Source organism: Trichosurus vulpecula, chromosome 2 (assembly GCF_011100635.1).
Source record: "Trichosurus vulpecula isolate mTriVul1 chromosome 2, mTriVul1.pri, whole genome shotgun sequence".
Lineage (NCBI taxonomy): Eukaryota > Metazoa > Chordata > Mammalia > Diprotodontia > Phalangeridae > Trichosurus > Trichosurus vulpecula.
In genome coordinates, this window is record NC_050574.1 from 452767450 (window position 1) to 452779746 (window position 12297).

Below are 12297 nucleotides of genomic sequence, written 5' to 3' on the forward strand. Positions count from 1 at the left end.
GATTAAAGGAAACAGTGGTTAAGTGACTTGCCTAGAGCAACACAGCTAGTCTGAGGTCATCAGGTCTTCCTCATGCCAAGCCCAGTGGTCTAACCACTGAGCAATCTAGCTTTCTCAATTTATAGACATAGATATATGTATCCATCTATAGCTATCTTCAATGCATTTAGCAATAATGTAAGAAATTCTGGTTAAGAAGAATTTATGTTTCTATATTCATTCAAAATACTTATATTTCAAAAATTTTAGATTTTTTTCTGAATTTTCATTTTGTTTTATATTAATTCATCTTTTTTCTTTATAGTTTGTGTTCAAGTTAAATTTAGCTCAATACTGATGATTTTTGAGAAAAAAATTGCTATTCCTTTTTTTCAATTTCAATTTGGCATTTTATGGATGGATATACAGTTTTTTGAAGCACACTTTTATTTTCTAGTTAGGCTACTTTTCTTAATGAATTTGGTGGAGTTTGTTTTGAACTCTGCTTTATTTCTGTATGTCTTTTAATTTGTATTTTTTTTGTTTTTCCTTTTTCCTCTCTGTCTACCAGCTTTTACTGTGTTTGATTAAGTGCATCCCTATTTTGCATTACCGATTAATTAATGATGGTAATATGCCACGATTCCAGAACTTCCACTTACCGTGCAGTACAGTGCTATTTTTCGTTGCTATCTGACATGTTGCTGTGACTTGCTGCATATCCTTTGATTTGGAGCTTCTTTTTGGTTTTACAGTTACTGATCTGCAGATGTTTGGCCAAATAGTCACATTATTGAGATATTATGAAACTATGACTAGGATACTTGAAAAGTACTGTTGCTTTATGAATGCTGAGACTCATAAGGGCTTATGACATTTTGATTAAACCCTGTGAGTGAGATTACAGATATAATAAAAGATTAAGGAACAAAATGAAATAGTTAAGGTAATGCAGAATTTATCATGTTGGGACAGGTTAATAGAATGACCTAAGAATGTGCTCATTGAGTTAATAGGGAACCATATCTGGAAATTGGCTTATAATTCATAATGGTGATAACATAATGATGATGATGATAAAAATAATGGTCGTCATAATAATAGCATTTATATAGTGCCTACTATGTGTCAGGCACTCCGTTAAGTGCTTTAGAAATATCATTTCATTTGGTCTTCATGACAGCCATGGGAGGTAGGTAATAATTGCCCTCGTTTTACAGTTGAGCAAAATGTTTTACATAAATTATCTAATTTGACCTTCACAACAATCTTCTGTTATTCCCCTTTGAGAAAACTGGGACTGCAAAAGGTTAAGCCATTTGCCCAAATTCATGCAGCTAGTAAGTATCTGAGGTCAGATTTGAACTCCTATTATCTGCTGCTAAGTTCATCATTCTTCCCATTGTAGCATTTATGCCTTTAAAAAGAGGAAAGCAATGTCAAGCGGAGATTTGTGGCTTCGTAGAATTCTCCTTTTCTGCCGTGTCTGTGGAAATGTTAATTTTTTATCCTTATGTTCAGGAAAAAAATAAATCTTTAAAAAGAATGAATGAGCCCAGTGTTTCATTAGAGAAGACATGAGAACTATCACAAACAAAACATTGATTCCTGGCACCACACACACACACACACACACACACACACACACACACACACACACACTTCCTCTTACGAATATAAGAGATTGATGAGGGAGTGCACTGAACATTTTGATAAATGTAGAGTAATAGATTAGGGATGAATTTGTGGGCTTTTTCTGTTGGGTTAGAGAGATCTCTCATATGTGAGGCTTTTAAGCAAGACTTGCAAGACTTTTTCGTGGGGGTCCTTTTTGTCTTTTTTTACCCCTTTTCAGAGGCTATCACAAAGCAGATCCTCCCAGAGGACATTCCTTCTTCTTCCTCTCAGGCTACCTCGAGCCAGAGAAACATGGAAGTTGCATGAATTCTTACCCAGTGACATAAAGGGAAAATTGCTAGATCCAAAGTTTAGGAAGACATTTGTCTTCCAGGCCCTTAGAATGGCCCCATAAAGATAGGGGCATATATGATTTTCTGGGGTGACAAAAGGGTTCCCTGGAGTGCTTAGAGAATGACTACAAGTTTTTGGTGCTATGAGAGTCCTGAGGAATATATTGGTCCTGGGGAGAAGGTGGGATTCATCTTCTTGAGGGTTGTATCTCAAGCATTCCCAAACTGGAGAATTCTGGGATCTAGTATTCTAGAGAGAGATGGGAAAGAGAGGCGGTCCTGCACAATGCTAGCTTATTAGGGAGCAGACAGAAGTTATCTTTTCTCCAAAGCTAGAGGAACACAGCAAGGGACTAAAACCATGGCATAAGAGAACAAATTCTCTTCTTGCTCTGTCACCAGATGGGACCACAATGGGTCCCTGCCCAAGCAGCACTTAATGGCTATATTTTGGGCCCTCTCCTCCCAGTTTGATTTTTTTTCTTTTGTTTTTCTAATCTAAGGGGCCATCCCTTGACTTACTTCTTCTATTTTTTTTTGAAGGGGAAAGGCAGGGAAATTGGGGTTAAGTGACTTGCCCAAGGTCACATAGCTAGTAAGTATGTCAAGTGTCTGCGGGCAAATTTGAACTCAGGTCCTTCTGACTCCAGGGTGGGTGCTCTACTCACTGTGCCACCTTGCTGCCCCTTGACTCACTTCTTAAAGAGGCCTAGTCACTGAATGGGCCTTACCTCACTCAAAGTGAGAACCTGAAAAGTCCTTAGCCTAAAAGTGCCAGGGTCTCCCATTGCATCCTGGGTCATCACCAGTCCTCCTGTTGAATATCAGGCCACTGGACCCAGATGGCTCTGGAGGAGAAAGTGAGGCTGGTGTCCTTGTTCAGCCCTCCCTCACTCAAATCAAAGCCAACTGCCGGTCATGTTGTCATCTCCCTGATGTCATCGTCCTCTTTGAAAATGAAGGACAAACACACCACCAAGGACGTGGCTTTGTTACTGTATCCAGGCTTATCCCTCAGACCAGAAATATTTGAAAAGTGGTGGATAGATATAATTCTAGCCTGATATCCTTCTTGGACTTTGGAGGAGAGATTGTTCAGCCCTAACTCTCCTAGACCCTGCCCTTGGTGTGCTGGTATTGTACACACAAGCCTTGTTCTCCTTTCCACAGTGGAAGGCCACTTAGGTCATATCTATCCATGCCAACACATATGGATACACATACGTATCGTACTTGTAAAAGATATTTTTCCTGCTACCTCATGATAATCCTCAAGACAGCTAGGGTTCCCTCTCTAAAAATATCTTTAGAATTGGGCATGCTTGTCTTATTTATATAATGACCTTCAGGAAACCTCTAGTTTTTGCAAGCATTTGACAAATTAAATTTGACAAATAACATAAAGAGGAAAAATACTGTGTTTCAATACTTAAGCCTCTTTAGTTCACCTAGAACCTTCCAGATGCATGAGGCTTTATATTTCCAATGAATCAATCAATCAGTTCCTTGGAGTTTGCCACTTAAAAATTACAGCGAAGCTTCAGGGAAGAGAAACAGTGATTGGAGGTAAATGCATGGTGTCTAATATAACTGGAAGTAATCTCAGGCACAGATCTGGATGTGGTTCGATGAGACAGTTACCTTCCACTGGCTAAGTGGTTTCTACAAATGCCTTCTGTAACGCTGGTTTCTTGATCTTCATGCAAAATTAACCTAAGTGTCATCAAAATTTCATGGCCTATAAACTAAGCTTCTTCAACTTTGTGTCACATATGACATATGGAAGTATGAACACAGAAGGGAGCAATAAACTATGGTAGAAAAGGCGAAAATGGTGGTGCTGGGAGGGGGAGGGGAATAGGATGTGACTGATGACATGTACATAGACATGTCAACAATATATTTGCAAATTAAAATTATATTGCAAAGAGGGTGGACAGGGGTAGTGGTGAGTGGGAGCAAGGAGCAAAATAAAAAGCTTTATGAACCAATGCAAAGAAAACAAAGAGGCCCATCAATGATTGCAGTGAACGTTTGGCAAAATCCTGGCTGCATCACTTAGGAAAATGTGGCATCATAACTTATGAAAAATACACCAAAAGCAGTTTTATTACAGCAAGAGGGAGGGAGCTTTACATTGGGAGATACCATGGAATGCATTAAGAAGATTTGTCTACCTTATTTGCATGCTTTTGGATTTGAGGTGACAAGTGGGTTATAAATCATAACTAAATGAAAATACTGGTTTGTTTACCCAGCTTTCTCTGAGTGCCCACATGCCACATATCTGAATGCAGTTAGCATCGGAATGGCAAGCTGCAATTTAGCTAAGCATTATAAAAAGGAGGGGTTTCACATAAAGCAATACCTTATGGATCTGTCACCTTCTACAAGACTGGCTTTGAATGATGCCTCCCTGTGGTAAAGCTGACCACCAGTGTTATTTTGTATCTTGCAAAACAGAAATCTCCACTCAACCCCTGAGAAGGCAGCTTCAAACTTTATGCTTCGTGTGGTGAGTGTTAGTTGACACTTATTTATGGATGGGAACTATTTGTAATACAGCATCCTGCTGAACAATACAAATTCATTTATCTTGGTATTTAGGAAGAATAGAGTATGAACACGTTAGCCATTTGAAAATTTTCTATATATCCTGTTCTCTTCATAGCTCAAGGGGTGAGTCGAGAAATGAATAACCATGCATTAAATATCAAAAACCAGGGCATGGGAAACAAATTGTAATTTAAGATAGCTATTTCTCTGTGTGTATACACACATATATACATTGTATGTATGTGTATCTATATAATATGTATGTATATATGCACACATACAAATATACATACACATATATGTACACACATGTATATATGGGCACATATAGATTTCAATGGTGTATAGTGCGGAGATGAAATGGTGATCATATTGTGATATTCTTTAACAGATACTTATTAAGAAGTAAAGAATTATAACTTGAATTATTTATTTTAATTCTGTTAAGAAAAAAAAAGTCAGTGAACTGTGAATCTCACAAGGATGTTCAAACCACCTGACTTAGTTGAACATCCACCATGGGCTTCTTCCCTTGTAATAAATTCAGATTGTGGATGCCAGGCTCTCAGTCAGTGCCCACCACCTGGCACAGGGTGTAGTGGTAGATGGTAAGATTCCAGGGTTGTTTTTTAAAAAATCATTTTTTTTTCTGCAGACATGTGAGCCCAGGGGTATTTCAGGAGCTTATCGCAAATCTATGTTTGGCCTTTACTTTAAACTTTAACTGCCATAAAAATGCACAATAAAAAAGTCTCTGAATTTCCAATTCACTCATACTTGACCAGTGTTCAGAAGAGAGAGTTGTGGGAAGTTCAAGATGGCCAGGAGATATGAAATGCTGGGGACTGAGATGCCTTTGGGGGTCAAGATTCTACCTGAACCCTCACAACCAAGTGTAAAAAATGAATGATCCTAAGAGACCATACAAAGAAACCAAAGTCTCTTCACATACTTGCCTTATGTATCCTTTCATAACTCTTTATATGAGAGCCAAGGACTTGAGTTTCTCTGTTAGACATGAAAGGAAGCCTGCAGGGTTTAAGTGTACTCTCAATCTCTCTAGCTCTCAGCTAAAATAGTGGATATCAGGAGACTTGGGTTTTAGTTAAAGTTCTGCCACTATGAACTTCAGCAAGACCCTTCATATCGTTGTGCCCTGGTTTCTTTTTTTTTTTCTTTTTTCTTTTTCCTCCCTTGACCCTGTCCCTTTTCAAAAGTGTTTGCTTTTGATTACCTCCCCTCCCCCATATGCCCTCCCTTCTATCATGCCCCCTTTTTTATCTTCTTCCTCCTTCTTTCCTGTGGGGTAAGATACCCAGTTGGGTGTGTATGTTATTCCCTCCTCAGGTCAAATCCTATGAGAACAAGATTCACTCATTCCCCCTTACCTTCCCCCTCTTCCCTTCCTACAGAACTGTTCTTGCCACTTTTATGCGAGATAATTTACCCCATTTTCTCTCTCCCTTTCTCCCTCTCTCAATATATTCCTCTCTCATCCCTTAATTTGATTTTATTTTTTTAGATATCATCCCTTCATATTCAATTCACCCTGTGCCCTCTGTCTCTCTATATATGTATATTCCCTTCAGCTACCCTAATACCGAGGTCTCATGAATTATATACATCCTCTTTCCATGTAGGAATGTAAAAAAAATAGTTCAACTTTAGTAAGTCCCTTATGATTTCTCTTTCTTGTTTACCCTTTCATGCTTCTCTTGATTCTTGTGTTTGAAAGTCAAATTTTCTATTCAGCTCTGGTCTTTTCACTGAGAAAGCTTGAAAGTCCTCTATTTGCCTTGGACCATTATACTCAGTTTTGCTGGGTAGGTGATTCTTGGTTTTAATACTAGCTCCATTGACCTCTGGAATATCATATTCCAAGCCCTTTGATCCCTTAATGTAGAAGTTGCCAGATCTTGTATTATTCTGATTGTGTTTCCACAATACTCAAATTTTTTCTTTCTGGCTGCTTTCAGTATTTTCTCCTTGATTGGGGAGCTCTGAAATTTGGTGACAATATTCCTAGGATTTTTCTTTTTGGGATCTTTTTCAGGAGGCAATTGGTGGATTCTGTCAGTTTCTATTTTATCCTCTGGCTCTAGAATATCAGGGCAGTTCTCCTTGATAATTTCTTGAAAGATGATATCCAAGCTCTTTTTTTGATCATGGCTTTCAGGTAGTCCAATAATTTTTAAATTATCACTCCTGGATCTGTTTTCTAGGTCAGTGGTTTTTCCAATGAGATATTTCACATTGTCTTCCATTTTTTGATTCCTTTGTTTCTGTTTTATAATATCTTGATGTCTCATAAAGTCAGTAGCTTTCACTTGCTGCAGTCTAATTTTTAGGGTGGTATTTTCTTCAGTGGTCTTTTGGACATCCTTTTCCATTTGGCTAATTCTGCCTTTCAAGACATTCTTCTCCTCACTGTCTTTTTGGAGCTCTTTTGCCATTTGAGTTAGTCTATTTTTTAAGGTGTTATTTCCTTTAGTATTTTTTGGGTCTCCTTTAGCAAGTCATTGACTTGTTTTTTCATGGTTTTCTCACATCACTCTCATTTCTCTTCCAAATTTTTCCTCTCCTTCTCTAACTTGCTTTTCCAAATCCTTTTTGAGCTCTTCCATGGCCTTAGACCAGTTCGTGTTTTTCTTGGAGGCTTTTGATGTAGACTCTTTGATTTTGTTGACTTCTTCTGGCTGTATGTTTTGGTCTTCTTTGTCACCAAAGAAAGATTCCAAAGTCTGAGTCTGTATCTGAGTCCATTTTCGCTGTCTGGCCATGTTCACAGCCGACTACTTGACCCCTGAGTTTTTCATTGGGGTATGACTGCTTGTGGAGTACAGAGTACTTTGTCCCAAGCTTGAGGGGCTATGCTGTTGTTTTCAGAGCTATTTCTACACAGCAAGCTCTGCCACACCAGCGCTCCCCACCCCCCTCCAAGAACCACCAATCTGGACTGTGACTCAGATCTAAGCAGGCTCTGCACTCCAGCTCTGATCTGCCACTTAATTCCTCCCACCAGGTGGGCCTGGGGCAGGAAGTAACTTCAGCTGTAGTTCTGTAGCTGCAGCACCTCCACTGTCCCCAGGGCAGTGGCCAACCTGAACTCCTTTCACTCAGTCCTGCAGTTTTTCCCACTAACCTTCTCTGTTGCCTTTGGTGTTTGTGGGTTGAGAAGTCTGCTAACTGCCACAGCTCACTGCTTCAGGGTGCTATGGCCTATTCTGGCGGCTCCTGGGTCTGGTTGGTCTGGGCGTGGCCCATGCTGGGCTGTGCTCTGCTCCGCACCTCACCCAGCGACCATCCAGGCCGTCCTGGGCTGGAGCCCTGCTTCCCTGTGCTATTTTGTGGGTTCTCCAGTTCTAGAGTTTGTTCAGAGCCAATTTTATTGGTGTTTGGAGGGACCTCGGGGAGAGCTTTAGGCAAGTCTCTGATTTCCAGCTGCCATTTTCTGTGCCTGAGTTTCTTTAGCCATACAAACAAGGATGTTTGAAGATTTTGATTCCTCTTTGCAATAGGGTGTTGGCAAGGATCTGATAACTGTAGATCAGAACCACCTGGACAAGTTAAGAAAGGTCAGGAAAGTTTTCTGCCTTTGTTTTAAAGCCTTGCATAAACTCTCCAGGCCCAGAGTGCCCGGTGGAGTACACAGGTGCAGTAAACAAACAGCTGGATGCAGCAATTAGCAGCATGAGCAAATGCCACAGAGAACTGAAGAACTCATTTGCAGCAGGTTTGAAAAGCAAAGGAAATATTTCAGTGACGTGCAGTAATTGTGCTATGTTTATTTTTCTTCCAAAGTCAATTGGTAATGATGTTTGTGTACATGAATAAGTGGAAGGGCTGAGGAAACTCCTCTCAACTTTTCAGCTTCTCTGGAAGAAAGAAGTCTTTCTTGAAATAATGGAAGAAATGCTTCAAGATAAAAACAAAGAAAAGGAATCTGAGAAGCCCAAGGAGAATTTAACCCTTCTTCAGCAAGCTGGAGGGTGGAAGATTGTGACAGTGATGACAAAAACTTCTGAACTATTGTTGCTGTCATAGACTTGAAATTCTTTCAGGTAAGCATTATCCTTCTAGAAGCAATCATCTTCCAATGCTCCATACGATAATGGGGATCACCAGATTTCCTAGCACAGATACATGTAGCAATACTGGTTATGGAAAGAAGAGATAAATCCCAGAGATGATCATAAGCAACTGAGTGGTATTAAATTTTTTGGGATTATATTTTTAGGATTTTATGTAGAATTAAAATAGGCCAACCACTATCTGTATTTCATAATTAACATGGGAACAAATAATATTGCTAGATGCAACTTAGAAAGCATCTCTAGGGACTAAGAATTTTGGGGCGGGAAATTTGAGGATCTTAAGGGCATGTTTTTTAAAAAAATTGCTCTTGATTGAAGAAGGCATTTTATAAATTTTTAAGTGCTTTATAAATAAATTTTTGTTGTTTTGTTTTTGTTATTTTATAATATAAAGGTAGCATGGGATGAAATGAATGACAGATTAAGATAATGTCAGAAATGGAATTTAGCTTTCTTCAGCAGATTGATATATGATCCTGACCAGAAATGGAATTCATCAAATGAGGATCAGGAAGAACATATTTGCCTATAGATTTATAGATATGATCAAAAGGTTTTTAAACTGAAAATAGAGATGAAAAAAAAACTTGCCCACATGTACCTATTGAAACATATCACAGAGAGTCAAAGCTACAATTCAGGGGAAAGAATCATGGCAGAGAGGCACAATAACTTATAGGAGGCACTATCCTTTCCTTTCCTTTCCTTTCCTTTCCTTTCCTTTCCTTTCCTTCCTTTCCTTCCTTTCCTTCCTTTCCTTTCCTTTCCTTTCCTTTCCTTTCCTTTCCTTTCCTTTCCTTTCCTTTCCTTTCCTTTCCTTTCCTTTCCTTTCCTTTCCTTTCCTTTCCTTTCCTTTCTCCTTTCTCCTTTCTCCTTTCTCCTTTCTCCTTTTTCCTTTCTCCTTTTTCCTTTCTCCTTTTTCCTTTCTCCTTTTTCCTTTCTCCTTTTTCCTTTCTCCTTTTTCCTTTCTCCTTTTTCCTTTCCTTTCTCCTTTCCTTTCCTTTTTCCTCTTCTTTCCCCTTTTTTCCTCTCCTTCTCCCTCTGTCCACATACAGTATCATACCCAGTATCATATCTACCCAAAGGAATGTAAATTTTGATTGCTGAAACCTTTCAAGATATCTTAAGGTTACGGACTAGATTTCTTTTTTCTTTTCCCTTAATAGCATTTTCCCCCCAATTACATGTAAAGATAGTTTTTGACATCCATTTTTGTAAATTTTGAGTTCCAAATTTTTCTCCTTCCCTCCCTCCCCAAACAGCAACGTGATACTAATCACGTTAAACATACTCCACATCGTGTTTGTCCTTAGTTCTCAAAGTGGACCATGACGTCAGGAAATGATGACATGACTTGCAGTTGACTTTGATTTGAGCGAATGAGGGCTGTGTTTCCACATTAGTCATGTTGTGGAAGAATCAGAACAAAAGGGAAAAATCACAAGAAAGGAAAAAAAAAAACAAAGTGAAAATAGACTGCTTCGACCTGCATTCAGACTCCATAGCTCTTTCTCTGGATTTGGATGCATTTTCCATCGTGAGTCTTTTGGAGTTGTCTTGGGTCACTGTATTGCTGAGAAGAGCTAAGTCTATCACAGTTGGTTATCACACAATGTTGCTGTTACTGTGTACAATGTTCTCCTGGTTCTGCTCACTTTACTCACCATCAGTTCATGTAAGTCTTTCCAGGTTTTTCTGAAAACTGCCTGCTCCTCATTTCTTATAGCGCAATAGTATTCCATTACATTCATATATGACAATTTGTTCAGCCATTCCCCAGTTGATGGGCATCCCCTCAATTTCCAACTCTTTACCACCACAAAGAGAGCTGCTATACATATGGGTTCTTTTCCCTTTTTTATGATCTTTTTGGAATACAGACCTAGAAGTGGTATTGTTGGATCAAAGGGTATGTATAATTTGATTGTCCTTTGGGCATAATTCCAAATTGCTCTCCAGAATGGTTGGATCAGTTCACAACTCCACCAATAATGCCTTAGTGTTCCAGTTTCCCCACATCTTCTCAACATTTATAATTTTCCTTTTCTGTCATATTAGCCAGTCTGATAGGTGTGAGGTGGTACCTCAGAGTTGTTTTAATTTACATTTCTCTAATTAATAGTGATTTAGAGCACTTTTTCCATATGATTATAGATAGCTTTAATTTCTTCATCTGAAAACTGCTTATTCATATCCTTTGACCATTTATCAATTTGGGAATAGATTTCTTCCTTATACCCAAATCACTCTGGATCTCATTGATTGGCCAACAGTAGGTGCCAGCTCAAGCTCCACCTGGTCATTGTTTGGGCCCAGATAGCTCAGAGTGAATGTAAATAGCAATTGCTTCTGTTTTGAGCAGAAACTTTCCTTCCCAGATTGTTTTTTTTTTTGACTAGGTTAAAGAGGCCAATTTTTGCCTTCTTCCTTCCTCCCTCCCTCCCTCCCTCCCTCCTTTCCTTCCTTCCTTCCTTCCTTTCTTCTTTCTTTCCTTCCTTCCTTCCTTCATTCTTTCCTTCCTTCCTTCCTTCCTTCCTTCCTTCCTTCCTTCCTTCCTTCCTTCCTTCCTTCCTTCCCTTCTTCCTTCCTTCCTTCCTTCCTTCCTTCCTTCCTTCCTTCCTTCCTTCCTTCCTTCCTTCCTTCCTTCCTTCCTTCCTTCCTTTCTTCTTTCCTTCCTTCCTTCCTTCCTTCCTTCCTTCCTTCCTTCCTTCCTTCTTTCCTTTCTTTTTCTTTCTTGCCAGATAGGGTATCACATCCTTACCTGCAGGTGCACTGTCCAAAGGGAATGTACATTTTAATCCCTGAAACTTTTTTTTAATGCAAATAACATTTGTTTCTGTTTTGGCCAAAAACCCTCTCATTCATTCATTCATCTATCTATCTATCTGTTTGTTTATTTATTTATAATTTTTGACTAGATAAAGAAGCCACTCCCTGCCTCTATTCTTATAAAGTCTTAATCACAGAATGGGCATTGCCTCAGTCACACTGAGACCCGGGAAAGATCTTAGCTTAAAAAGGCCAAGGTCTCTCACTGCACACAGAGCAGGCTGTAGTTGTCTTGATCTATATCTCACCACTGGACCCAGGTGGCTGCAGAGAAGAAAGTGAGGCTGGTGACTTTGCGCAGCCCTGCCTCACTTAAATCCAATTCACTTGCAAGTTGTGGCAGGGCCTTCCTGATGTCATGGTCTTCTTGACAACAACAACCTTTTCTCACAGCAGATCTTATGCAAAGCCTGTCTTTTCCTCTCTTTCTGACCCTCCTACCACTGAGGGCAGTATGAGATTACAGAGCCAACCCAAAGAGATTCCTTCCCTCTTGGGCTTTTTATGGTGCTAGAGAACAATAAGCCCAGACAACTCTACCCACTGCAGCATCCTTTAGCGTTCTTCCCGTGAGCTTTTGGAAACTTCACATCCTCAGGATTTAGTCAGATCTTTCTCTCAAATGACTCAGCCCTTGGCAGCTTATTTTATTTGGTCTTCTATAAGCAGTTCCTCGTCACTTCTTGTGTCTTTTGTCTCTTGATCATCACACTCCCAGCTTTCATTCCTACTGTTGCCTTCATCTGGTCAGTTCTTACTCCTCCATTCTTCCTGTCCTTTTTACATCTTCTAATGCCTCAGATCAGGATTGCTCACAAGCAGGAACCTATCATTAACGTGATGTGAAATATAACAATTTACCTGTCGGT

The 12297-nt window shown here is 39.5% G+C and overlaps 1 long non-coding RNA gene across 2 annotated transcripts in view; it reads left to right on the forward strand.

Moving 5' to 3' along the window:
- LOC118838016 overlaps positions 1-12297 on the forward strand; it is a 92191-nt gene that overhangs the window by 13813 nt on the left and 66081 nt on the right. For both annotated transcript variants that reach the window (XR_005009586.1, XR_005009585.1), the window contains exon 3: positions 8376-8566. This is a non-coding gene — a long non-coding RNA (uncharacterized LOC118838016). The remainder of the gene's footprint in view (positions 1-8375; positions 8567-12297) is intronic.